General features: G+C 43.2%; 1 long non-coding RNA gene across 1 annotated transcript in view; it reads right to left on the minus strand.

Annotated features, from left to right (window-relative positions):
* Positions 1 to 12012: 12012 nt before the first annotated feature.
* The window catches only part of LOC144782785 (uncharacterized), a 248758-nt gene continuing 234095 nt past the window's right edge, over positions 12013 to 26675 (minus strand). The window contains exon 3 of the long non-coding RNA XR_013601260.1: positions 12013 to 12204. This is a non-coding gene — a long non-coding RNA (uncharacterized LOC144782785). The remainder of the gene's footprint in view (positions 12205 to 26675) is intronic.

Genomic DNA, 26675 nt, shown 5'->3' on the forward strand with positions numbered 1-26675 from the left:
AGCCTAAGAAGTACAGTGATATCGAGTACCCTATGTTGGTTAACTACTTACATGATTTCACTGCTAAATTGCGTGTTCTTCGCCAACAGGTCCATGACACTTTGCCTTCAGTTTCTGTAGACGCAGGCCACATGATTCAACCTGGCGACTGGATTCTAACCAGGAATTTCCAGAGGTCAAAGAACTTGGAACCCAGATGGACCGGTCCATACCAAGTCCTGTTATCAACTCGGACTGCTATTAAGGTGTTCGGCAAGAAAAACTGGGTAAATGGTACCCATTGCAAGAAGAAACCTTTGCCCTTACCGTACGATAAGTGGGTCCGGGAAGGTGTTGCCGATTCCGAGAGTGAAAGGGTTTCAAGATTTGTACCTTTTAGCGATGCACATCTGGAATGGACTCAGTCAGAATGTGCGGATAATGAAGTCTTGCAAGATGCTGTGTCGCCGTGTTTGAGATTTGATACTACACATCCAGAGACACTCTTTCAGGATCAAACTGTGCCTGGTAAAGAACGCTACAACTTAAGGTCTAAAAAGGACAAATACAAATCAGATTTTTTTTATGAATTACACTCTTTCAGACAAGAGACTATTTTTCATTTTCTTTTTTGAGCCACCATCCGGATTCAGCTGTAGGGTCGCGGTATAAGACTTAAGGGGTGGCCCACGTATTTACGAAAGGTCTGCGGATCTAGGGACGTCTAGGACGCCTGGACGCACACTTGAGTGAAGAAGGAAAATTGCCGCGAGCAGCACGTTAGAGGATGGAGTCTGTTGTAACTGAAAGAGATGTTTCAGAGAATAGATCTTAGGACAAGATTTCGTACATTGATATATAGCAAATGTTTTATAATATTGTGCTTTTTGATGTTTTTAAGTATCACATTAGCTTGTGTGGGTTGGATTGTCTATGTTACACAACAGACATCTGCACCCACCTCCCAACCTATGCTTTCTTTCACTACTGTTTCTTTGCACCAGTTTTATACGTTGCCTGAACATGAACAAACAAGGAGATCAGAATTTGTCAACAACTCGTTCATACAGTTGTTGCATCAGCATCAGTTAGTAGTAAATACCACTAATTGTTTGGTTTGTGGTCTTATGCCTCAGACGACAGATAAAGGTATGCCATATTTGGTTTTGCCTTTTTCTTTTAATGGGTCTGTGTGGGCTTTACAGACCATGTTTATCTATGCAAATGAGGTACGCCCCTTACGTTCCCTTAAAGATAACTCCAGCAATAGTGCTTTGATAAGGGGAATAGTAGCTATGATCCGAAATATTGATGCATATAATGCTATCCCTAAGGATGAGGTGCAGGCTTATGTTGGTTGGAACGTGACTGGATATAGTACTAGCTTGACAGAGAAGGAGAGACGAAAAAGGTCTCCCCCTATTTGGATTGTACCCCACCGAGGCCATTTTTGTTTGCAAGGTACTGGTCGGAATCCGAAAGCTCAGCTAGGTAAGAGTGTGTGTGCTCAAACCTATGTCTATTCATCCCGGACTTCTCCACCGTTTGTGCCAGCTAAAGGCACATATTTTGTTTGTCATGACAGAGCCTACTCATGGTTGCCACCTGATTTTTCAGGAACATGTTATGTGGTGTTTTTGCTTCCCCCTACATATACTACTGCTTCAGACTATCATAGAACGAGATATGGTAGAGGTGTCTTCAATAAGGAAGATACTGCAGCACACGAAGTAGGAGATTTTTTCAAGGGCTTCCTGCCCTTTTGGGGTCCTATGATCAATAGTAGGCATATTCGACAGCTTGTCCGCGTTGTTGAAGCTACTATTAATGAGACAGCAGGTGCTCTTAGTAATGTTACAGCTGAGCTTTAAGCGGACCGCCTTATGACTTTGCAGAATCGTATGGTATTAGACATCATACTTGCAGATCGAGGAGGAGTATGTAAATTGATTGGATCCAGTTGCTGTGTTTACATACCAGATATTGCCCCTACAGTGTATCAAGCCATCTCAAGGTTGCATAAGATCTCTGAGTCTATCCATGTAGACGAAGGAGACTGGTCATTGATGGGATGGTTTTGGGGACTGCTGTCCAAATGGGGATGGAAGATTCTGACATTTCTTGGTATGGTTTTAGCCATCCTTTTCTCTTGTTGTCTTTGCATCCAGTGTGGTCCCGCCATTTGTAGTCTTTGTGCTACTATGTGTGTTCGGACATCTGTCCCGAGAGAAGTAGAGAATAACAAAATGATGCTACAGCAACACTTTGATGACCTAATGAATATCGATATAGACCTAGATTCAGATTAACGTGAGTCTTAGGTTATTGCCTACGTAATGGCAAAAGGAGGGACTGAGGTTCGGTAATTCTCGAGTCTGACTCCATTTTGTCTGTGCCACCATTTTGTGTTGCCTTCACGTAGGCCTGTAAAGGTAGCCTGGCGAACAAAGTGGCCTGGCCTTCTTAGTTCATGCATACATTAACTAGGTTTCTTTTTGACTCTGAAATGAACTGTAAGAAACTGACCTCTTCACCTGAAACTGACCTCGCAAAGCCAGTTTCCCTGATCGATCTTTGTCTGCGATTGCCAATCAATGTTCAGGACATCGTTAACTTTTTAGTTTCCTTGCACATGCCTTATCTTGTTCAGCATCTGATACTGTTTCTTTTTTATGTTTCTTCATTACATGGGTTATGCTTTCAATTATAGGTTTGTCCGGCTTGTAGAGATTAAATTTGGGACATTCCTAATAATTAACTTTTGGGTTGGGATATTGTAAATTGAGTTTTTGCTATGTGATACTTTGTTTGAAAATGTATCTTATTGGCTAGAATTTTGTGCAGTGGGTGTACATATATAATGTGAAATATTGGGTAAAAAGGAGACGTCTTGCCTTAGTAAAATGAGCTGTCTCCTGAGAATTTACACCGTGATGTATTTCTAGGATCACTGTCACTAGCTGCAACTAATAAACTTGGTCTCTGACGCCATCCAGAAGTATTCTGTGTCTTTGAATACCAAGACAGGTGAACTCGAAGATCTTAGGCGTGTCCCTGATGCCGCTGGGTTAAACTCCGGTTCTTCAGTTCCGAAACCTGATGGAAGCACCCGTTTTTGTGTTGATTTCAGAGCTATAAACCACATCTCTAAAAAAGATGGGCATCCCCTTCCCAGAGTGGATTAGTTGATTGAGCACCTGGGTGAGGCTTGATATATATCCACCTTCGACCCCACCAAGGGCTACTGGCAGATTCCTCTCCATCCGGCAGACCAAGAAAAAATGGCATTTTCAACTCCTGAATGCCTGTTTCATTTCACAGTATTGTTCTTCGGTCTTCATGGTCCCCCGCTAGCTTTCAGAGACTTATGGACACCCTCCTGAAAAGCCACTCAGGGTATTCATCGGCCTATCTGGACGATATTGTTGTGTTCAGCAAAACGTGGGAAGAATATCAGACCCACCTTACGGCCATTTTTGCTGAACTGAGGGGGGCCAACCTTCTCATTAATGCCAAGAAATCTAAATTTGGCATTCAGAAGGTCAAATACCTAGGATACTTGTTGGGAAAAGGACTCATTGAACCACAATCACAAAAGGTGAGGGCCATCCAAGACACTCCCTTTCCCACTACAAAGAAAGAGATGAGGGCTTTCCTTGGCCTTGTCGGCTACTATAGGCGGTTCATTCCCCTGTTCTCTCAGAGAGCTGCCCCCCTTACTGACCTACTCAAAAAGACCACTACATCTAATCGCATCAAGAACCCCTCTGAACAAGAAATCCAGGCCTTCAGGGCTCTGAAGAGTTCTTTGACTACATCACCCGTATTACTCAGTCCGAATTTTCAAAAAACATTCATTCTTCAGACAGATGCCTCAGGGGTGGGGATATGAGCTGTTCTTTCTCAACTAGATAGTGAGGGGTTGGAACACCCTATCCTGTATATCAGTAGAAAACTCTTCCCTAGAGAAACAGCGTACCCCAATAGAGAAGGAATGTCTGGTCCTGAAGTGGAGTGTAGAAAAGCTCAGGTACTACTTAGAAGGAAGATCCTTTATTTTGTATATCGACCATTTCCCTCTTACCTGGTTCCAAAGAAACAAGGGTACCAATGACAGGGTGCTTTGTTGGTTTTTGGCACTTCAGCCCTTTCACTTTGAGGTACGTCACCGTAAGGGCATCGAACAGGGTAATGCAGATTACTTATCCCGTTTCCCTCTTTCCCCCGATCGGGGAAATCCAGGGGGGACGTGTGTCACGATTCTGATACTGAACTTCAAACTCTACTGCGCTTTGATATGGACACGTTGATTACAGACATCGTATCCCCCTCTATGCAAACAGGTCTGAAACCCTTTAAGAAACCACAAGAAGAATCTGTGGAGGTGTGGCCCGTGACGTCCCTCAAGACCGACCTATCGGAGGAGCAGACGGGCAAAACAAGAGGGCCAAACCTCCGAACACGAACGGGAATGGAGACTCGCAAAGGAGAAGAGTTTGTGGCGTGGACTGGCAAGGAAGGAGGAAGCGGAATAAGAGAGGAGACCGTAAAAATCCCGCTGGAGAAGGACACCGAACCCAGAGCCACTGCTGTGTATGCAGAGCTCCAGCCGGGAGGCTCACAAGAACGCACTTCGCCCAGCCACTCTCCAGGAAGAGGGTGGCTGGCTAAGGTACGGGCGACATTTCAGCGGCTCACGGGGCACGGGAGAGGGAGGGGTATATAACAAGGGAGGTCACGACGGGCTCCACATGGTGATGGACTGGCGGTGACAATTTCCCTCACTCCCCTGTTCCCTGAATAAGGATGTATTGAATTCCTAAGCATTAACCTGATATTTTTTTTCTTTATTTGTATCTGGGCTGCTCCTTAAAATCGAGACTGAACCTCAAGTAGAAGGTGAAGATAAGAGTGGATTCCCCACACCCAGAATGTCTCTTGGTGACGACGGAAACAGCCCACAAAGGAAGTCCTCTAAATTGTTATTTTCACATATAAACAGAATAATAAAACGTGTGGAACTCTATTTTTTTTGTGTGCTTTCTTTTGCCTTCCATACAATCAACGACCCCTATATCTGACAGTGTCTTTGTCAATTTCCTCGAGGGTGTGTCTCCATCTACATTTGAGTTGCATGCAGTGGGATTTGGTCAGACTAAGTTCTTCTGTACACTAGCTTGCTTGTGGCCTGGTCCTGATGGCGGTGGCGGTTTTGAGCATGGCTAGGAGGTGATGCAGGTGTTAAAGTTGGTGATGGATCATGAAGGGTCATGGTGCAGTAGTGGTTGGCAGGCTTTGAAGCCTTCTAGTTTCCTTGGGTGGTCTAGTTTCCTTGGGTAGTTTTAAGAGGTGCTGTTTTGTGCCAGGGGGATGAGCAAGTTGAACTGGATGAGTGCATAAACGGTCCAGGCAAGATGGTGGGCGTGCCCACTGAGAAGTTAGTGAAGATGGAATCTAAGAGACGCCCGATGGCATGGGAGGGGTCCTTCACTCGAGTGAGTCAAAGTGTGGTCAGGTTCTTGACGAGGTTGCTTGTGTTAGGGTCGCCAAGGAGGATGAAGGAGCTGGAGTGGAGCTGAAGTCAAGAACCAGGGGGCAAGGACATTTGAGATGGATTTGCCAAAGTTGGATTGAGGCAACAAAGGAAAAGGGTTTGCCCATCTAACCCTATGTTTCCTTGTCTAGGAAATATAAACAGAAAGGTTTGGTATACCGCAGTGCCACATTAATAAAAACACCCATTTCACAATGAAACAATACATTTCCACCAGAATAATGACTCGATCAAAAGTATTTTTTATCAATCACTATTGTTAGCCATTCTGTGTATCAAGTAATATTCCATAGTTTTTTATGTGTGATTTCCATTATGTTAACTCAAACTACGAAACATTTATAATATACAAAGAGTAAACAAGACATTACCATTTAACAATAATACATTAATTCTTGTTGACTGCAAGACTGTTCATAGTCCATTTTCTCTCTCCTTGCTTCCCTGTTACTACAGTCATAAAGTGGATATACATCCCGTCTGAATTGTATCCCACTTGGAGGTAGACCTAAGTTCAACTGAATAATTGGGCACCAATCTCCTTATTTTCTCCTTGTGCTTGCATTAATCACACATATTTTGTCTTTTTGGACTCCTCCGTTTCTGGAGTTGACTCGATTTAGCCATTCTTATTAACAACTAGGACTAGGACTAGGACGACCTGAGAACCCAAACAAAATAGATAGAAAAATCCTGGCCCATGGACAAGACACTGCATGGAGACCGGAGTGTCAATATTCCACATTTTCAAATAAGCTTCAGAATCGTACAGCCACCAGATTCTCAGCTGTGCTCGTAGGAAAGTTTGAGCGTGGGTTGTGTAGTTTAAAGGTGTTCCAGGCGATCACTGGTAATTGTGGACATAAAGAAGTTGTGGATATGTTCTTTGAAGATGATGGTTAGTCCTCCACTGGGTCGGTAGGTTTTATCCTGCCCTTACGATCTTGTATCCAGGAGGGTTGCTGTAGTGATGTTGAGTTCGATGCCATGGTGAGCCAGATTTCTGTCAAGAAGATCAGGTCCACAAAGAGGTCGCGTAGGACATCCCAGACTTCAATGGCATGTTTTGCTAGCGAGCGTATATTGTGAAAGAAGCTGGTCAGGGAGGGCTGAGAGCTGTGTGGGTGGTGGTGTGTGATCTTGTATGTCAGAGAGTGAGTAGGATATGGAGGCAGGGGGAGGTGCTGGCAGAGAGGCTTGTAGGAGCAGTGCGGGGGGTGGGGGGGGGGCTGAAGAATGTACCTTTTGTGTTGGCCGCTGAGACTCAGCTACAGTGCTGGGTGGAGCATCTGCAGTTCGGTCTTGGAGGCCTCTGGCAGAGTAGCCTTTGAGGGTGAGGTGGCTGAAAAGGTAAAGGACCAGGAGTCATGGCGCTGGGCATGGGTATGTTCTTCCACAGGTGAAAACGTGCTTGCCTTTGGCACACCAGCAGCACATTCTCACTGCAGCAGTCATTAAAGAGGAGTGGGGAGGGCTTGCAGGTTGAGATGGGCGGGCCTGGAACGAGCAGCTGAAAGTAGGTGAGAGCACGGAGCAGAGAAAAAGTGGGAAGGCCTCCGAGAAGGAAGTAGCACAAAAGTAGGGAAAAGCCTGAGAACAAGAGGCAAAAAGCATAGAGAGAAAAAAGGCAAGAAGAGGAGAGAAAGAGTAAAAAAAACTACAAGAAATGAGGCAAAATGGAGGTAGAAAAGAAGAACAGCAGAAAAAGCATACCGGAATTTGTGAAAAAGCAAGCAAAGAGGCAAAAAGCAAAAGTGCTGAGCAAGATTGATAGTGCAAAGATTGAAGGGAAAACAACAAAGAATCAAAACGAAAGAAAGAGAGAAGAAGCGGGCAAGAGGATAAAGAGAGCTTAAGGCAAAAGAGCTGAAAATGTGTGATCTGTTGACTGAGATTAAAAATTTTAAATATCTAATTATAGGTAATACGATCTTATGCCATAGTATCCTGCATAGCAATTTATTGGCACCTTATATCAGAGGTGTAATGCAGGAACCTGCACCCCCTGCAGTGCATGTGGGCCCCCAATCCTCAAACGGGCCTCAACTTTTCAAGGGGGTTCAATTCAGCCCACGGTCAATGAATATCTGTGAGATATGGGAGATTCCTGGGCCCCTCATCACATTCTGCAGGGCGCCCCATCCTTTCGCGTCACGCCACTGTGACGGACATCTTTGTAAAGGCAATGGCTAGGAACAGAAGCTTGTGTGTTCTGTTGAGTCCCCATTCCCCGCTCATTGTTCACACTCCGTGTGAGCTTGTGCAGGATGCTTTTCGCCCTGTTCTTCAGTGTCATTAAGTGCCCCTGTCCGTCAACACAACAGACACTAATTTCGCATGTAAAAAGAGCAATGCTAAGCAAGCTATTGGTGTTCTATGTGGTACCAGTAAATTCATTCAGATCGTGCCTGTGCCTGACGTGTGCCTGTAAATAATGGATTGAGCGGCACATGTCCGCCGTGCTCACCACAAAGGCAGCTCTTTCGGAAATCCCACGAGATGTGATTTAGACTGAGCCTTCGCTCCCCAGCTGTATATTGGCACATCTACATTCATGGAGAAATCTGTTTTTAGTAGTAATAGATGCTTATTAAATTATATTTTCGCGACTCCAACATTGCAATTTCAAAATGCAGATTGACGTTTTCGAGATTTTGTCCCGAGCAGCTGTTGATTTTTTATTCAAGGTGATGAAGGCACGACCGGCACGTATTGGCAGGACAATAATTAAGCAGGCATGTGGGACTTCCAGGCAGTAAAAGGATCTGCTGTGTAGTTAACTTTTATGATTCCAACAACTCACACTCCTTTGAGGAGCCGTTTCCTCAATGACACCTTGTAAATACCCTCCATTTTATTTTATCACTTCACAGAGCCGTAAAACAATAAAACCATTAGTGCATCCTTTTTGCCTCGGTTGACAGTGGCTGTGTGTGCGTGTGTGGTCAACGGTGCTTTGGGGACGAAGGCGTCGTTTTCTTTTTCTTTAATTGAAATGTCGGGCAGAGCTGTATAAGAGACAGTGCATCAGCCTGGAACATCTATTGATATTATAAAATGATACATGGTCTCCTCCGCTCGCCAAACTGTTCTCCAGAGGATAAATTGTGAACCGAAAGAAAACAAAATATTTTTTAAATGCATAAATAGTAAAACAGAACAAAACATGTACAGCCATTTTAATAAAATGGCTGAAACTTTAACATACCGTATGGTGATCTGTGTGCTGATATAAATACATAAGGAAACACTGACTTAGAAGGCCTTTTCACAGAAATTGCCCTCAAAGATTGTTGCTTCATTCGCAGTAGTTTTCCAACATTCATGAAAGTCACAAAAATGTCATGAGAACTCATGGAAAAATAGCAATCATGGATTCCATGAATGATCCCAGCATCTTACTCACTCATGTGGATTTTCCACTGGGCAGACTACCAGGATGAGTAGTCGTAAAGTATAGGGCCAGCATAAGGAGTCGGCCGGAGTGGCTATCACCAGTGAGGATACTTCCCCGGATGATTCTGACTGTCCTGTGTTTCAGTACCCGACATTAACAAGTGTAAGGACACCAAACTCATTTTTACAGGTTTGAAAACTCATCCGGTAAAGCCAACGACAGAGGCAGGGAACAGAGCTACAATTTTTCCCCACTCAACACTCTCCCACTATCCTGGGAATATGCAACACTCCTCCCGCCTGCCCTTGAACTCGCCTTGTCTCCTGAAACTCTTTCCTTTCCACAGTTCCCTCACAGCAACCAACTGTGGACCCTCTGCTTAAATTTACCATACCATCTGCTTGCAGCAGGTGGGGATATCTTGAGCTGAAAAGTCCCTGGAATCGGGCAAAAGCTGCTTGAAAGGACCCAGTAATTCTGAGTTTTACAGGTTATTTGTCATTCTGAGGACTTATATTAAAAAAGGCTAGCTTTAGATGGGGAGATGCAGGACAAAATCGACAATTCCATCCTGAAACCTCATCACCTGCATCCATATTAAATATGCACGCGCCCTCTTCTTTCCCGCTTAGAATGTGCTCAGTGGTTTTCTGTGTTCTCTAACTGTGGCGAACGCCATTGAAGAAGTGTTTGTGAATTCTCAGAAACTTCTGACTGTGGACTTGCACAAGGATTTGCCTAGCCTTCCACTTTAACAACCCTTCCTCCCACCCCATTCCACATGGGAAATTGAATTTCTCTTTCGAGAATCTGCTAACCCTGATTATGAGAAAGCAGAATTTCCTTTTACGATTGGAAAGCCAATCTTTTGCAATTGTTCTTTTGTGCAACACTTAGGTGCTCTAAAAGTATATTGAATCGGGCTGTGAATTACTACTGCAAATCTATGGGCCACAGTTGGAGAAGGTGCGGTCAAGTAGTTATGCTGCTGATCTTGGAACATTAACAGTTAAATTCTAATCACAACAGAGTAGTATTGAGCAAATCATGCTGGTTTTTGCAGATGGAGGGGCTGGGGCGCAGGATCAGATGGATTATTGCTTCTGCTCTAATATAAAATGCCAGGAAGAAGTGCATTAGTAAGATCGTTTTATAACTGTCAATTTTTCTAATCAATATTGTGATGTTCATAGAATTTTTGGTTACAAATGCTTGGATGTAATCATAATCCAATGAGATTGAAAGTAGAGAACTAATTTAATTTATCTTTTTATCAAAATATACACCAGTAGAATCGATAATTCACGATGACAAAGAAACTTGTAGATGAGACATTTACTTATGAAGGTGAAGACTTTTTAGTGGCACATTCACCTATTTCGCTGTGTCTCAAACTCTAGACATAAGTCATGTATAAAACAACTCTACAGTGCATGGTTCGAATTATATAGCGGCTTCGTCGTGGGTAGAAAGGGCTATATAAATGGAAATAACACCCCCACAGTAGCTTGGCCTTTAAGCCTCATGTTATCCAGACTTCAAACTGTTTTAGGTACAAGAAGAAATTTTACTTTTAGTTCTCCACTGATCCTTTGAGCTTGGTTGGTGCAAACTACATCGATTATTTAAAAATATGTATATATATTACCTACTGGCGGTCGCCAGTAGTTATATATAGTTAGGATTTTTTTGAATAGGGATTTCTGAAAATTCTATGTTGAATAACTTTGGCGTTGATGGACGGAATTGGCTGAAATTTTCAGGAAAATGGCACATTTTGTTTCTAAGCGTCCCCTGAAAGTTTGGGGGAGTTTCGTCAAGCGGGGGCCGAAAAAAAGGGGGTCTCAATACGTGTTTTTAACATTGAGTTTTCCATAGGGCGGTTGGACTCACTTTTAGCTCGAACGGCTGAATGGATTTCCACAAAACTTGGCAAAATTGTAGGGACTGGTAGCCCGATGTGCCTTTGCTATGTCTCAAGATATATGCTCCAGTGGTTTTTACGAAAATTAACTTTGAAAAATATATATTGGGCTACATTGGGCTATATATATGTTAGAGCCCAATGTAGCCCAATGTAGCCCAATGTAGCCCAAAGATGTCCACCAGAGACAAAAAAAACCAAATGTAGCCCAAATATCAGCCAGATGTAGCCCAACTATAGCCCAATGACAGAATGTCCCAGAGTGTTCTAAAGAACAACTAGAACGCTAACAGTCTTACTTATGACAAAAGTATGGCACACCTGAAGTCATCTTGATTGGAATAAAGTGGTAACACTTAATACATTTAATTTGAAAAGGAACAAAATGAGGGGTTTCATTTTGCCATAGAAATTTTATATATATATATATATATATATATATATATATATATATATATATATATATATATATATATATATATATCCAACAAAGTTCAAAAACGTAAATCACGCTCTCAGAGTCCAACAGAAACACCGCACGCCGAGTCCAAGGGTGTTTATTAACACAAACTACATGTTTCGGCCTGACAAAGGCCTTGCTCACGTTAGTGCCAATGTAAGTGCATACAAACTAAATAGAAATGTCTCAAGAAGGTATGGACATCGAAAGTGGACTGGGGTCAAAGAAAGGTAAACGGCAGACATGTTGGAACAGTAAAAGAAAATACAAGTTCAAATAACCAAAACAGTTGCAAGAGAATGCTTGCAAAAACGTGTTGCACATTGACATCAGACATCCTCAAAAAAATATACATGTAAATACGATAAACATGAAGGTGTCAGGTACGTGTAACTCCCAAATTAATAAATGCCACAACATTATCAATCTGTAATGACGTAGGCAAAATGCTGTAAGCAAAATAATAATAACATCCAGAGAAAAATGTGCAATGCACCTCAAAAATAAACACAGCAAAAAAGCTGAACTCTGGAATATGCCTCACAGAGGAAGGGAGGGAGAGAAGGGAAGGGCGAATCAAGTGCCAGGAGACTTGGATACCTCTCCTAAGCAAACTGCCCAGTTGGAAAGAGGGTGACACAGTAACCAGGTAAAATACCACCCTGGCCAAAGGTGTAGAGATCAAAAGTGCAATACACTGAAGAAAACTACAGTGCTGACGCGTAAAGGACTGTTCTTACTTGGATGTAATGTCCCAAAACCCACAGAGTAGTCCAAAACCTTCTAGATGAAAGCCCAAAGTGGGCGTGCTCTTAAGTGATGATGAAGAAATAACAGTCAAGGGGCTGGAGCAGAAGTGCTGTGACGTGACCCAGTCCCCACCTTTACACCTATAGGGAAAAGGAACAAGATGTAAGATAACATGATAACACGTATGTATGCACTGTAACAAACAAACAGCCATGGAAGGAACAGAAGACAAGAGAAATATATAGCAATAAATAGCATGAATACAGGTAACCGAACAGTATCAACAAAATAGACAGATGAATAAGATTAATTGTCTCTAAGGTGAACCGAGAGTTCCTCATCAAAGTTCAATCCCCCCGGGGTCTTGGTCTGGAAATTAATAATGTGTTTAGATTCCTCCTGTCTCAGTTTGAGAACTCTGTTGCCACCCATAGGGTTCTTGTTGATCTGTTCCAAGATGAAAAATTTCATGAGTGCAGGATTGGAAAAATGGTACTCACTAAAGTGTCTAGCCACCGGATACCTGACATCACAGTGGACTATCGCACGATAGTGTTCCAAAATGCGTTTTTGGCCTGGGCAGTAGTGCTCCCAATGTACCAAAGTCCACAGGGGCAGACTATCACGTAGATTACAAACATAGTATTGCAATTGAGAAATTGGGTAATCTCTCTTTTCACACCGTTGTATTCTACTCTCTTGACCAGGGTACTGTTTTTACACGCCTTGCAGTGACTGCAAGGGAAAAACCCTTGAAGGCCAAGACCTTGAGATGTAGGATAGATGGTGATGTCACTATGAACACAGAGGTCCCTGATGTTTCTGCCCTTCCTGTAGGTGATACTTGGTCTGTCAGTAATCAGGTCACCTATGATGCCATCACTTTTTAGAATATTCCAATTTTTTGCTAGGATTTTTTGTACCTGCCTAGACTCTCGATTATATGTCAAGATGAGTCTTGTGTTGGTATCATCCTGATCACATGCTTCACTAGTACTAGCTTCAAGGGTTGTGCTTCTCACAATGGAATCTGCCCTGGCCTTCGCTGTTTTTAAGACCCATGGAGGATAACCTCTCTGTATAAAGCGTTCTAACATGTCAGCGGCGACTTGCTGGTATCCGGCCTCTGTGTTACAATTTCTCTTCGCCCTCAGCAGCTCCCCGTATGGGATACTCCATTTAAGGGGTTCAGGATGACTGCTGAGGGCGTGTAACACGCTGTTACCTGCCTTGGTTTTGCGGAAGAGAACAGTATGTATCTTGTTGTCAATGATGTTAATCTTGACATCAAGATATTCCGCAGTAGTTTTACTGATGTTACTAGTCAGAATTATATTCATGTCATTAATATTAAGACAATCAATAAAATTCTGAGCTTCTTCAGGAGATCCCTTCCACAACATAAACAGGTCGTCAATGTAGCGCCACCAAGCTGCCACATGATTGCAGTATTCTGTCAAGGCTGGGTTCGCAAAAATGCTCTGCTCCCAGTACCCCATGAACAAATTCGCGAAACTGGGAGCAAAGCAAGAACCCATCGCGGTCCCAGTCACTTGTCTATATAGGACGCCATCAAATAGGAAAAAGTTATTCAACAAGCAAAATTCCATCATTTCACACAGCATCTTACTGTGCTCGCGGAAACGTAAAGGACGCGATTCAAGGAAATGTTTACATGCTGCCAGGCCCTGTTGGTGGTTAATAATGGTGTAAATGGCCTGGACATCCATGGTGATGAGAAGAAAGTCATCATCCCATGTCACATCCTGTAATTTGGTCAAAAAGTCTTTGGTGTCCCTGATGTAGCTCGGGAGAGCATGTACCCATTCACGTAGATAATGGTCCACGTATTTGGATATATGCTCGGACACACTACCCCTTGAGGACACAATCGGTCTTCCAGGGGGATTTTCTTTATTCTTATGGACCTTGGGTAGGAGGTATAAGACTGGGAGAATGGGATTATCATTTTTGAGGAACTTGTATTCCTCCCATTCCAAAATACCCCTATCCTTCCATGTGTCTAGTTTTTCACCCAATTCTGTAATGCTGTTTCTGTACAGATCAGGGGTACTGGTGGTATAGTACTTAGGATCGGATAGTTGTCTTTGTGCCTCTGTAACATACTTATCTCTGTCAAGGATAACAATATTGCCCCCTTTATCGGCAGGACAAATCACCACTTTCTTGTCATCCATGAGGGATTTCAGGGCATTCCTCTGCTTTGTGGACAGATTGTTAGGCATCAGTCCCTGTTTCCTTGTAGTGTGACGGTACATATTGAGCTGTTTATTAACACACTCGTGAAAAGTATCAATCGCATCATGTGCCATGATAGGAATGAAGGTGGATTTAGGTTTAAATCCTGAAGCCGCACTACTATCAATGGTGAAGTCTGCCTCGCGAAGGAGCTGTGTATTACTCTGGGAAATTTCCCTTTCATCAATGCTCAACTCACCCCGAGACTGATCTATCATACATTCTTGTTCGAGTTCAACAATATTAATCAGAGCATCAACATCACCAATGGCAAAAGTATCTTGAATGTGCGGTTGGGGTTTCAGGGCGGTATTACCACCCAGGGCTCTAAGTTTGTGCCATTTTTTTAGTTTCAACTTACGCACAAATCTGAACAAGTCAATTCTAGAATCACAATAGTTGAAAGGTGTAGATGGACAAAATGAGAGTCCCAAGCAAAGGGTAGTTTTTTCAATGTCACTCATAGTTCTGTTCGATAAATTAATGATAGTTTTGTTTACCAATAATATATATTTTTCAATACAGCAACTTTACCAATTGAAAGAAGTCAGCTCGAGCCCAGATCCATTTAGCGTGAAGTTTTATTTACTACACAGGATGCCAAAAACACCCGACGCGTTTCGGTGCAGCCGCACCTTGGTCACGGGTAACAGTGTTTTTTTCTATCACGAGTTTTAAAGTAAACAGCAAATAACATAAAGGTAGGACTACTCGTCCACGCACAAGTGTGTGTTTAACCACATTATGGTGGCCATATTTAAATGTGTTTTTCAAATAGACCTGCATACCCATTACCACAACAATTTATGAGCAACTCATAATTATGAGATATAAACTTAAATATCAACAATGACATTTCGTGTGAAAATGTTGCTTAACTGAAAACTAGGGGATCGCCTCCCCGCTCGAGCCCGCCGCTGCAAGTAGGCTGGGGGACCGGCGAACTTTGTTGACTCATATATATATATATATATATATATATATTACCTACTAGCGGTCGCCAGTAGGTATATATAGTTAGGATTTTTTTGAATAGGGATTTCTGAAAATTCTATGTTGAATAACTTTGGCGTTGATGGACGGAATTGGCTGAAATTTTCAGGAAAATGTCACATTTTGTTTCTGAGCGTCCCCTGAAAGTTTGGGGGGGTTTCGTCAAGCGGGGGCCTAGAAAAAAGGGGGGTCCCAAAACGTGTTTTTAACATTGAGTTTTCCATAGGGCGGTTGGACTCACTTTTAGATCGAACGGCTGAATGGATTTCTATGAAACTTGGCAAAATTGTAGAGACTGTTTGCCCGATGTGCCTTTGCTAGGTCTCAAGATATGTGCTCCAGTGGATTTTGAGAAATTAACGTTCAAAAAAATATATATATCTGTGACAGCGTCCCGGTTAGCGCCCCGGTTCGCGTACCAGACGCGTAACGGAAATTCGCGAGGAGAAGCGGATTGGCTCTCCGGTGACTGTCAACATTCTAAACAGTCCGGAGCGGCCGCCATCTTGTCTCTCGGTAGGATCGAGAGACAAGAGGTGGAAATAAACGAAGGGGGAAATGAATGAAAGGGGGCAAGGTAGACCCCTCCTGACCCCCTAGGATTGATGTGGGGGTTATTATAGGGGCCCCGCAGTGCAAAAAAAAAAACAAAAAAAAAACATTTCGCTTTTTCGCGGTGGAAGCGCTACCCGGTACGCGAACCGGGTAGCTCACCGGTAGCGTAACGGGAGTCCGCCATCTTGTGTTTCGGACTAATTTAGTCACAAGATGGAGGATAAACAATGTTGGGAATGGGTATAAGGGGGCACGGGAGACATATCCTGACCCCCTAGGTTTTCTGAGGGTGGCTGAGGAGGCCCATATATGTAAAAAAAAAAACACCTTTTTTTTTCAAATTTTCGCACGGTTAGCGCCCGGTCCGCGCACCGGGTAGCGTTTCGGAAAGCGTAACAAGGGGAAAACCAAGGGAAATAGTAAAATAATATTTTAGAGTGCTTTGAGGTAGGGTAGCTCTGAATAGAGCTATTGTGTTGTGTGGGTGATGTAAGTACCAACATGTAGGTACCAATGAAGAGTCTAAAATTCAATGTACACCGTCTCCTCTGTAGATATTTTGTATGTTCTAATATGGGTTATTTAAATGTAAATGTGTGGAAAAGCACTTCATGCTTTAAAGCAATTGTATTTTTGAACTGATTGTTCTTTCCTCTTAGTCCTCCTCTGTTTTTTTTTCCCCACACTCTTCTTCAGCATGATAGTTGATAAATTCGTTCCCTCAAAAAATGTATATACATAAAAAAATTATATTAAATACATATAAAATATATTTTTCCTTTAAAAGAAGAATACATTTTACAGCTTTTGATATTTGCTATTAAAAAACCATTAAAATTCACTGAAAAAACCATAGGTTATAGACCATATATAGTTAGGAATTAGCATTTACAAAACCTTATTTTACTCACACAAAACCATTGAAATTCGCATATATAGTTAGTTGCACTAACTATATATCGCGCACCCGCAATCCACTGCTGATCATGTCACATATTACATCATTCATGACATGGTCAGTGACATCACTGATGACATCACTGATGACATCTCAAATGACATCACTGATGACATATATATATTTTTGCAAAGCACATTAATGAATGCGTGTTGAAAGCAATCTAGAGTTTGATTGGTTAATTGACTGATAGATTACCAGATCGATTGCAAATTTTGAAAGCAGTCCTGTACCCAGTTACAAGATGACCCCGGTGCCCCGGGTGCTTAGAGTGTTTTGGTGGTAACTGTTAAAATGCGATGCTTCTTATTGCCTTATTTTGTTTGGGATTGGAAAGCAACTACGGGTGGGCTCTAATCAGCAAGGCTGAGCCAAATTATCAAAAAACAAAAATAGAACGCCAGTGCTGATATGCATCAATTAAACAAATAATGTACCAACCAGAACCTGAACAGAAAATTCAAGGACGGGAATTGCTATTTAATAGCTTTTTATTTCAATTTTTTTAAGAAAGATAGATTTCTGTTTTTTAAATGGTCAAAAACAACGTATTCAAAAAGGAGGGACACATACAAGTGGGGAAACTTACGATTTTTCTTCACACATTCGCTATTACACCCATATCACAGGCATTCAACAAACTTTCACACCATTCAGGGAAAAGACTATAGGAACATACATTATACTCTTAAAAACCATACATTTATAATTTCTACTTCTCAAAAAAACCATAAAGCCACACACTGCGAACACAGTATTATAATAATAAAAAAAACGACTTTTTTCAAGTGTACATTCGTTTCAAAATAATTTTTTTGACTTTCAACAATTCTTCGTAATGTACAGACGGGCTGGAAGAATTAATTAGACGACCAAGCCGTTTTCGCAGGTATATTGTGGCACAAAGCCTACGCGTTTCGAATCCCAATTGTTCTCTTTAGGATTCTCTTCAGGGCCTCGAGTACTATCTAGACAGAACACAATCAAAAATGAGACACAAACAGTGAATTAATAAAACATAAATGCTAGGTGACAACCACAACAACAAATAAGCAGATCAGGGTTCACCTTTTAAACAATTTTTTGATGTAGACCAACTCTCAAGAAACCCACTCAGGTTGCCCAACCCACACTCTCTGAGGCTTACCAAAGGAGGAAAAAACGAGAGAACATCCAGATGGTGGAGGAGGGTCGTTAATAAGGAGCAAGGAACCGTATCTGCAAGATGGAGGAACATGTCTTAATTCAGTTCATTCGAAAGATTGAAATGTAGACTAAGAGCCCACAGCAAGTCGGTGATACTTGCCTTAATAAGGTGTTTGTGCTGTTTACGGTGTTCCAATTGAAGACCAGGGCAGTGCACGGATGTGGTCAAGATGCAGCTGTCTATGTATTTTAAAAAAATAAAAATAAGAATATCTGAGAGTTTTATTCTTATTTAGGTATGCCTTTGCATTAACTGGGAATGCGTTCGCTGAACATTCAAGTTTAGCACTTAATAAAGAAGAGAGGCTTCATGATGTCACAAAAGCTGAGTGCGACGGAGTTGTGGCATAAGAAATGCACTATTTGCCGTCGTGTCTTAATCGGCAGGCAAGATTTTTCCTTACCTGAAGTGAATTTCAGGCTACTGCTGGCAGTCTGGCAGAGGCACGCCTGCAAGCACTTTTTTTCTTTCTTCTGTGCCGATGGGAATTGAATTGGACGACCGAATTGCGGCGTCTTTTAAATTTCTGTAACAGGATACAGGGGTAATCAAAAGAAAGTCGTGGAGGGCTACATAGCGGATGATAGCAGCACTGTTAAGCATTTTAATTCGGGGCTCACCGTGATGTATATAAACTCCCGGATAACTGGCTCGGATTTAGGCTGTAGCCGACGCCATGCCGTTCACTAGATATAATTACAAAAAGACACATTTTAGTGTCTACACTCTAATAAATATATCAGCGTGGGTGTCCAGCTAACTGGCAGTACTTACTTAGTTCTCAGGAAAAACGACGTAAATCAGCTGGCGTTTCTGGTAGCACTGCTTCTTCGCCCATGCGCATAGCATACCGAGGCGAGACACTTTCCAGTTTATAAAGGGGCATGACGGGAAGCACTGCCTGCTCCTTAAAGGGATACCGTGCACAGGGTGGTATTACCGCGTTTTGAGGCAATCTAGCACCCACTGGGGCTGCAATATTTCTCTCACTCACCCGGGGTGTCACCTCCATGCGTGGAACTATCCGATTTCAAAATCACAGCTCCATTAGACACAATACATGCACGATCAAGAAGGCCACTTTAAAATTGAGTGGCAAAATTCAGGGTAATGCATGTGCTGTGTATTTACAATTTGAAGATTTCACTGAATTCATTCAGACCAGAGATCGCTGTATCAAAATTCACAATTAAAAAGGCTTCCCATTTGGAGAGTTGTACGTTAACATCACCTCCACGGGGGTCCTTCTCAATTCTTGATATTACAGTCCATTTGAGATCACTAATTGCATGTTGCATTTTTGTCCAATGTTGGACCAATGGGGCGTTTTCTACTTTATTCTTGAGTCTTGATTTGTGCTGGGAAATGCGTTGACGCACTTCTTGACTGGTTTTTCCTATGTATAATTGCTGGCAGGGGCATATAATGCCATAGACCACACACTTAGACTTACAATTGCTGAAGGTGTTATGTTTCCAGTAGATCCCGTTATGCTGGAATAGGGAACCTTCAATTGTGGATTCGCAACAAAGACAAGTTCCACATCTGTGGTGTCCAATTATGGGTGGCAAGCGCATCATTTGGCGCAATGTGGGTGGTCTGGGAGCAGGCATAGCTGCACGGACAATATGGTTGGCAATGTTGTTTTCCTTTTTAAAGGCAAACAGAGGTGGATCTTTAAGGCTCTCATCTAAGTTTTCAACTAGATGCCAATTTTGTCCAATGATCCGTTTTAGCTGGTTAGCATTGGGGCAAAAAGTGGTGACACATACCTGTCGCTTTACATTGGTCTTTTCTTTGCGTTCTAGTAGTGCTTCCCGTGGTGTCCACCGAGCTCTCTTCATGCAGTTTTTAACTAGCCTTTTGGGGTAACCCCTATCGCATAACTTTGATATCAGTTTATCAGCGTGATGGTTGAAGTCCTCCTTAAACGTACAGTTCCGGCGGACTCGCAGGAACTGCCCGTAAGGAAGATTTTCTTTTAGGCTTCTGGGGTGGTGGCTATTGAACATTAGAGATTTGTTGCAGTCAGTAGATTTTACAAATAATGTGGTGGCCAACTTGCCTTCTTTTGGGAAAACCTCAACATCAAGGAATGAGATTCTGCTGGTAGACTGGGTTAGGCTGAACTTGATATCTGCAGTCCTGGAATTTAGCCATTGATGAAAAGCTGTTAAAGTGTCATCATCTCCTGTCCATATCATGAACACATCATCAATAAATCGGAGCCACGCTCCGATATATTGATGGAAGGGATTGTTAGAGTGTATATAGGTATCCTCGTACATAGACATGAAGAGCACCGCCAGCTCCGGCGCAAAGGGGCAGCCCATAGCCACCCCTTTGGTTTGGTAGTAGAATTCACCGTTGAAACAAAAATAGTTTCTCTTGAGGGCAAATGATGCAAGTCGTACCAAGAATTCAGTCGGTACTTGCACTGGACGTGATCTTTGATCTAGAAAGTGTGACAGGACCGCTACTGCTTCATCCTGCGGGATCTGTGTGTACAGCGATGTCACGTCTAAGGTGACTAAAATATCACTGTATTCACGGTAGTTGATGTTAGCCAGTTTATTTATGAAGTCTGTGGTGTCTTGTAGGTAGGATCGCACCTGACCCATAAATTCCTTTAAGAAACAGTCCACGTATTTGGCAATCGGCTCAAGCAGAGAGCCACATCCTGCCACGATGGGCCTGCCTGGCGGGTTGTTCGGATCTTTATGGATTTTGGGCAATACGTAGAACACAGGGATTTTGGGGTACTTGATTTTTAGGTATTCCAGCTCTTTAGGACCAACAAATCCTTGATCAAATCCTTCCTGTATTAAAATGAATAACTCATTTTGAAGGTCTGTCGTAGGGTCTTTGCCTATCTTGCGGTAGCAGTTGACATCATCTAGCTGCCGCATTACTTCGATGGTATAATTGTCGGTGTCCCATATAACTATGGCACCGCCTTTGTCGGCCTGTTTAACTATTATTGAGGTGTCATTCTTTAATTTGTTTAATGCAGTCATCTGCTGTTTGGTGGTGTTGAATTTTATAAACTTCCTCTGTTTTTCCATGGCTGAGATAGCAGAAAGGACACTTCTTTCGAAAGTCACAAGTTCTTTCGGAATTTTATTCACAGGGGGGCAGAAGGTAGATCTATTTCTCAAACCAGTGACTTCCACCGGTCTTTGTGTGGAACTATCACTAAAAAATAGGGTGAGCCGTAGATTTGTTTTACTGAGTGCAGCAATTACATTTTAAGTAAAATGTGCAACACTCGCTATTTTGCATCTTCCTTTACCGAAAAAGTTCTTAATTATATATATATATTTTTTTACCATTGTCAGTTTTGAAAGTATCTGCACCTAACTTTGACATGCCAACATTAAAGTGTGCGATGTGTGCACCCTCAATCATCTGAAATTCTTCAGATATCTTTGGAGATTTGAACTCAATAAAATAGCTCAAATCAAAGGTAATGATCAAGTTAAACCCAAAGACTGCCATGTATTTAAAAAAAAGAAAATGTTTATATAACTTCTCTGCTGACAAATTAGCCCGGTCTGTTTACACACATGGCCTAGTTAAGTAGTCTTTGTAGCCATAAACTAAAAGGTGAATATTTAGGTGATCAAGCTAACTCAATTTCTGTTTTCAAACATGCAAATTCAAGCACAATGAAGAAAAAACATTTGGCCGAACTCTCTATGTGTTACCGGTGCTGTTATACCTGTTTACACCGGATTCTTTTCTCACCACATAATAAAAGACAGAAGTCTGCCCTTAAGGAATCATTAGGTTTGAAACCGTAACCAAGGAGTTACAGGCTCTTGTAGTCCTGGACGATTTATCCCAGGTTTCAGAAACAGCAAAACATTTCACAAATGGTGGGATATTAAAATAATTGTGAGTTATATATTGACAAGCAGAGTGGTTTAATTAGCTGTAGGCCGTTCTAGGAATTTTACCAATTCTTTGCAGTCACATGTTCAGCTAATGGCATTATATGTTACAAACCCCACTCCCCCTGTTAAGTCCGTTCCTAACTAAAACCTGCACGTACATTTTGTAGCTGTTTTGTAACTCTCTTCCCCTGAACTCTTTGCTGTTTTTGGGAGAGAGCAGCATCTTTTGTTTTTAAGTGTCAATAGAGACAGCTGTACAGGGTCAAGCTGGGATAGAAAATACACCTGGGCACCAAAATAGAAAGTGTCTCTCATTAGTAAATTAGAAATCTAAAAAAGTGGTCTATGTTTGCAAATTGGGGCAGTTTTTTACTTGCTAAGATAGGTGTTTTGCAAGTGTGGAAGACTGCATTCATTTGAGTTTGCTGTAGGCAATGTTTGTTTTAATATCAAGGACATCAACACTAAATACCGACCCTGCAGACCATAAAACAGACCCACAAACAGCCAAAAATAGCCTTCACACTGATTTGGGAGACTAGTCCATTGGGCACTGCCTGATTGCTCTATAGACCCGTCTTGCCCTGGGGACACGACCTAGGTGTGAAGCAGTGCCAGCTTCTACAGCCCACCTCCCTGTTGTTTTCAGCTCTTTTTTGATTACATTTAGTTTGAAGGTGGTGCCTCCTCCCTTCAACCCCAGTTTTAATTTTTTCATCTACAGGGGGTGCTCCTTTTGCTTCCACTGTCCCTGACCATGAGTTTTCACACTAGTATCTGCAAATTAGTGTAATCCTGCTTAGAACAGGCAGGGGAATTTGTTCAGCATGTGCCATTTGCAGCATTATGTCTGCCTAGAGTTATAGGCCTACAGTAGCTTGGAAAGTAAGGAATGTCCCATAGATCCAGTTATATCATCACCTCTCACAAGTTTTTTCTCTGCCTCATCTTGTTGATATTTATATTCCCTGTTATACACAGTAAAATTGATATGCCCTTATTGGCTAGTAATCTAGAATTTAATTGCATCTTCTTTATAGGGACTCAATTCTGTTGCTTTTAACTTGGTCACAACATGGAGTATGCTGTGTACTACATCACATATTCAAAAAGCTGTTTTCATGGGAAAAATGAATGTTTACCCTTGTTTGATTGATTGATTGTGGGTTTCTAAAGCGCTAGAATCGACTCCTGAAGGAGTATCTCTGCGCTGTAGACCGCTGGGGAACCCGTCCTGGCTTTCCCTGTGAGATGGTCTCCAAGGTGAAACCAGGCATCCCCGGCGTATGTGGGGGGCCGTTGTGGAGATGAGGCAAGCTAATGCCCAGAGTTGCCGAGTGTGATCCCTAGTTACAGTAGGCACCGAGGCGGGAATTAGCGAGTCTGTTGACCCTGGTCCAAGACCCTGCCGCGTCGGGAATTGAACCCTGATCCCAGGACATCCTCTGCTCCCGGGTCTGCCGCCTCTAACCAGTGAGCCACACCACTCCACTGCATCTGCTTCCAGTAGGTGCTATTTTTTAATTCATATTCCAATGATGCTTTCTTAGTTGAGCAAGCTTTGCGTCAAAACCTACATGTGTTTGTGTTGTTTTAGATTTGATCTATTACTATAGAATGATTTGACAAGTAAAAACACAATTCTTACAATTATGTGATATGCTACAGTTACATAGCAACATAACAAAATAAAATAAAAAGTGCCACCGCATTTAAGCTCTATCCTAGCTGATGAGGGGTGATCCCCCTAAACAGGTCCAAGGATGCTTGTTTCCGGCATGGCACATCAGGCAGGGCTGTTCTGATGAGGAGCAGAGTCAAGACACACATATTTCCATTTGGCTAGGTTCAAACTGGGGTGGCATAGTGTGCAAAAGAATTTTGGATTAAATCCAGATCTCTTGACTGGGGGTGAGTGGTTGATAAGTTTCAGCACTCCTTCCATCATCTTGTTGTGTTTGCTATGTTTGACCTAAGTGGCCAAGGGTATGCCCAAACATAGGACCCTTCCTCTCTGTGCCACGGGATTTAAGGTAGTTGCCTGAGATGGGGTGATACTCTGACACCGGGCCATAGTATGTTTGTTTCCGGTCCAGGGAGGACCTAACTTGGCCATTCGGGCTGGACTGTTCCGATAAGGAGCAGGGTCAAGAATGATTTACATATGGTAGCGTTCAAACAGGGATGGCATAGTGTACACAAACCAAGACTTTCAGAAGCGGATTGTGAATGTCGCACCTCAATCAAATATATCAAACATGAGTGTCCTGTGCACAATTCGTCCAGCACTTGCCAATGTTGAGTGCCACCGAGAACCAGAACCAGAATTTTCTTCAAAGAATCTGAATGGGCAACCCCATAAACTTAGGGGCCCAACCTCAGGGATGATGTGGGACAAATCATTTTCTGTGCTCTAGAAATTGTTATTTGTCTACAGGCACAAAAGTCTTTTCACAGGTCACACAAGCCCTCTCTTGATCCAGGTAGCAAGGAAGTCAGACGTGTTGCTTAACCATCGTACAAGCATTTCGTTCAAACAAAGAACAACATAACAAACAGTGGTGTAATGAGCGAGTGTGCCTAAAAGGTAGAGTTGCCACTCGTAGCTGCTTATTTCTTGGGCAGCCCACCTTTCTACTCTGTTGACAGTACAATGGACTTCAAAGTGGCATCTATGCACTTCTTGGGCTGGCTGAGGGCTTCTATGACGACAAGGCAGTTCGGGCTGGACTGTTCCCATGAGGGGACTGTTCCAATGAGGCACAGGGTCAGACTGATTTGCATTTAGCCATGTCTGAACTGAGGTGGCAGAGTGGGCTAAAGAACGGTGATGGATTAAACCAAGATCTTTTGACTGGGTGTGAGTGTTTGATTGATTCAGATGCTCTGTCCATTACCACCCCCTTTTGTACCGCTTTTGGCCGCCATAAGTGTGGCAGAGTATGCTCAGTCGTGAGTCCCTTGCTCACTTTGCCACTGGATTCAAGCAAGCCGGGCTGAAGACGGCTGGAATGCCAGAAACCGGTCCTCGCAAGCTTGTTTCCGGTCCAGGGAAGACATGGCTTGGCAGTTCGGGCTGGACTGTTCCCATGAGGCACAGGGTCAGACTGATTTGCATACAGCCATGTCTGAACTGGGGTGGCAGAGTGGGCTAAAGAACAGTGATGGATTAAACCCAGATCTTTTGACTGGGTCCGAGTGTTTGATTGAGTCAGATGCTCCGTCCATCACCACCCCCTTTTGTACAGCTTTTGGCCGCCATAAGTGTGGCATGGTATGCTCAGACGTGAGTCCCTTGCTCACTTTGCCACTGGATTCAAGCAAGCCGGGCTGAAGACAGCTGGAATGCCAGAAACCGGTCCTCGGAAGCTTGTTTCCGGTCCAGGGAAGACATGGCTTGGCAGTTCGGGCTGGACTGTTCCCATGAGGCACAGGGTCAGACTGATTTGCATATAGCCATGTCTGAACTGGGGTGGCAGAGTGGGCTAAAGAACGGTGATGGATTAAACCCAGATATTTTGACTGGGTGTGAGTGTTTGATTGATTCAGATGCTCCGTCCATCACCACCCCCTTTTGTACCGCTTTTGGCTGCCATAAGTGTGGCAGGGTATGCTCAGACGTGAGTCCCTTGCTCACTTTGCCACTGGATTCAAGCAAGCCGGGCTGAAGACGACTGGAATGCCAGAAACCGGTCCTCGGAAGCTTGTTTCCGGTCCAGGGAAGACATGGCTTGGCAGTTCGGGCTGGACTGTTCCCATGAGGCACAGGGTCAGACTGATTTGCGTACAGCCATGTCTGAACTGGGGTGGCAGAGTGGGCTAAAGAAATGTGATGGATTAAACCCAGATGTTTTGACTCGGTGTGAGTGTTTGATTGATTCAGATGCTCCGTCCATCACCACCCCCTTTTGTACCGCTTTTGGCCGCCATAAGTGTGGCAGGGTACGCTCAGACGTGAGTCCCTTGCTCACTTTGCCACTGGATTCAAGCAAGCTGGGCTGAAGACGGCTGGAATCCCAGAAACCGGTCCTCGGACGCTTGTTTCCGGTCCAGGGAAGACATGGCTTGGCAGTTCGGGCTGGACTGTTCCCATGAGGCACAGGGTCAGACTGATTTGCATATAGCCATGTCTGAACTGGGGTGGCAGAGTGGGCTAAAGAACGGTGATGGATTAAACCCAGATGTTTTGACTGGGTGTGAGTGTTTGATTGATTCAGATGCTCCGTCCATCACCACCCCCTTTTGTACCGCTTTTGGCCACCACAAGTGTGGCAGGGTATGCTCAGATGTGAGTCCCTTGCTCACTTTGCCACTGGATTCAAGCAAGCCGGGCTGAAGACGGCTGGAATGCCAGAAACCGGTCATCGGAAGCTTGTTTCCGGTCCAGGGAAGACATGGCTTTGCAGTTCGGGCTGGACTGTTCCCATGAGGCACAGGGTCAGACTGATTTGCATACAGCCATGTCTGAACTGGGGTGGCAGAGTGGGCTAAAGAACGGTGATGGATTAAACCCAGATCTTTTGACTGGTTGTGAGAGTTTGATTGATTCAGATGCTCCGTCCATCACCACCCCCTTTTGTACCACTTTTGGCCGCCATAAGTGTGGCAGGGTATGCTCAGACGTGAGTCCCTTGCTCACTTTGCCATTGGATTCAAGCAAGCCGGGCTGAAGACGGCTGGAATGCCAGAAACCTGTCCTCGGAAGCTTGTTTCCGGTCCAGGGAAGACATGGCTTTGCAGTTT

The sequence above is a fragment of the Lissotriton helveticus genome, chromosome 9 (genome assembly GCF_964261635.1).
Source record: "Lissotriton helveticus chromosome 9, aLisHel1.1, whole genome shotgun sequence".
Lineage (NCBI taxonomy): Eukaryota > Metazoa > Chordata > Amphibia > Caudata > Salamandridae > Lissotriton > Lissotriton helveticus.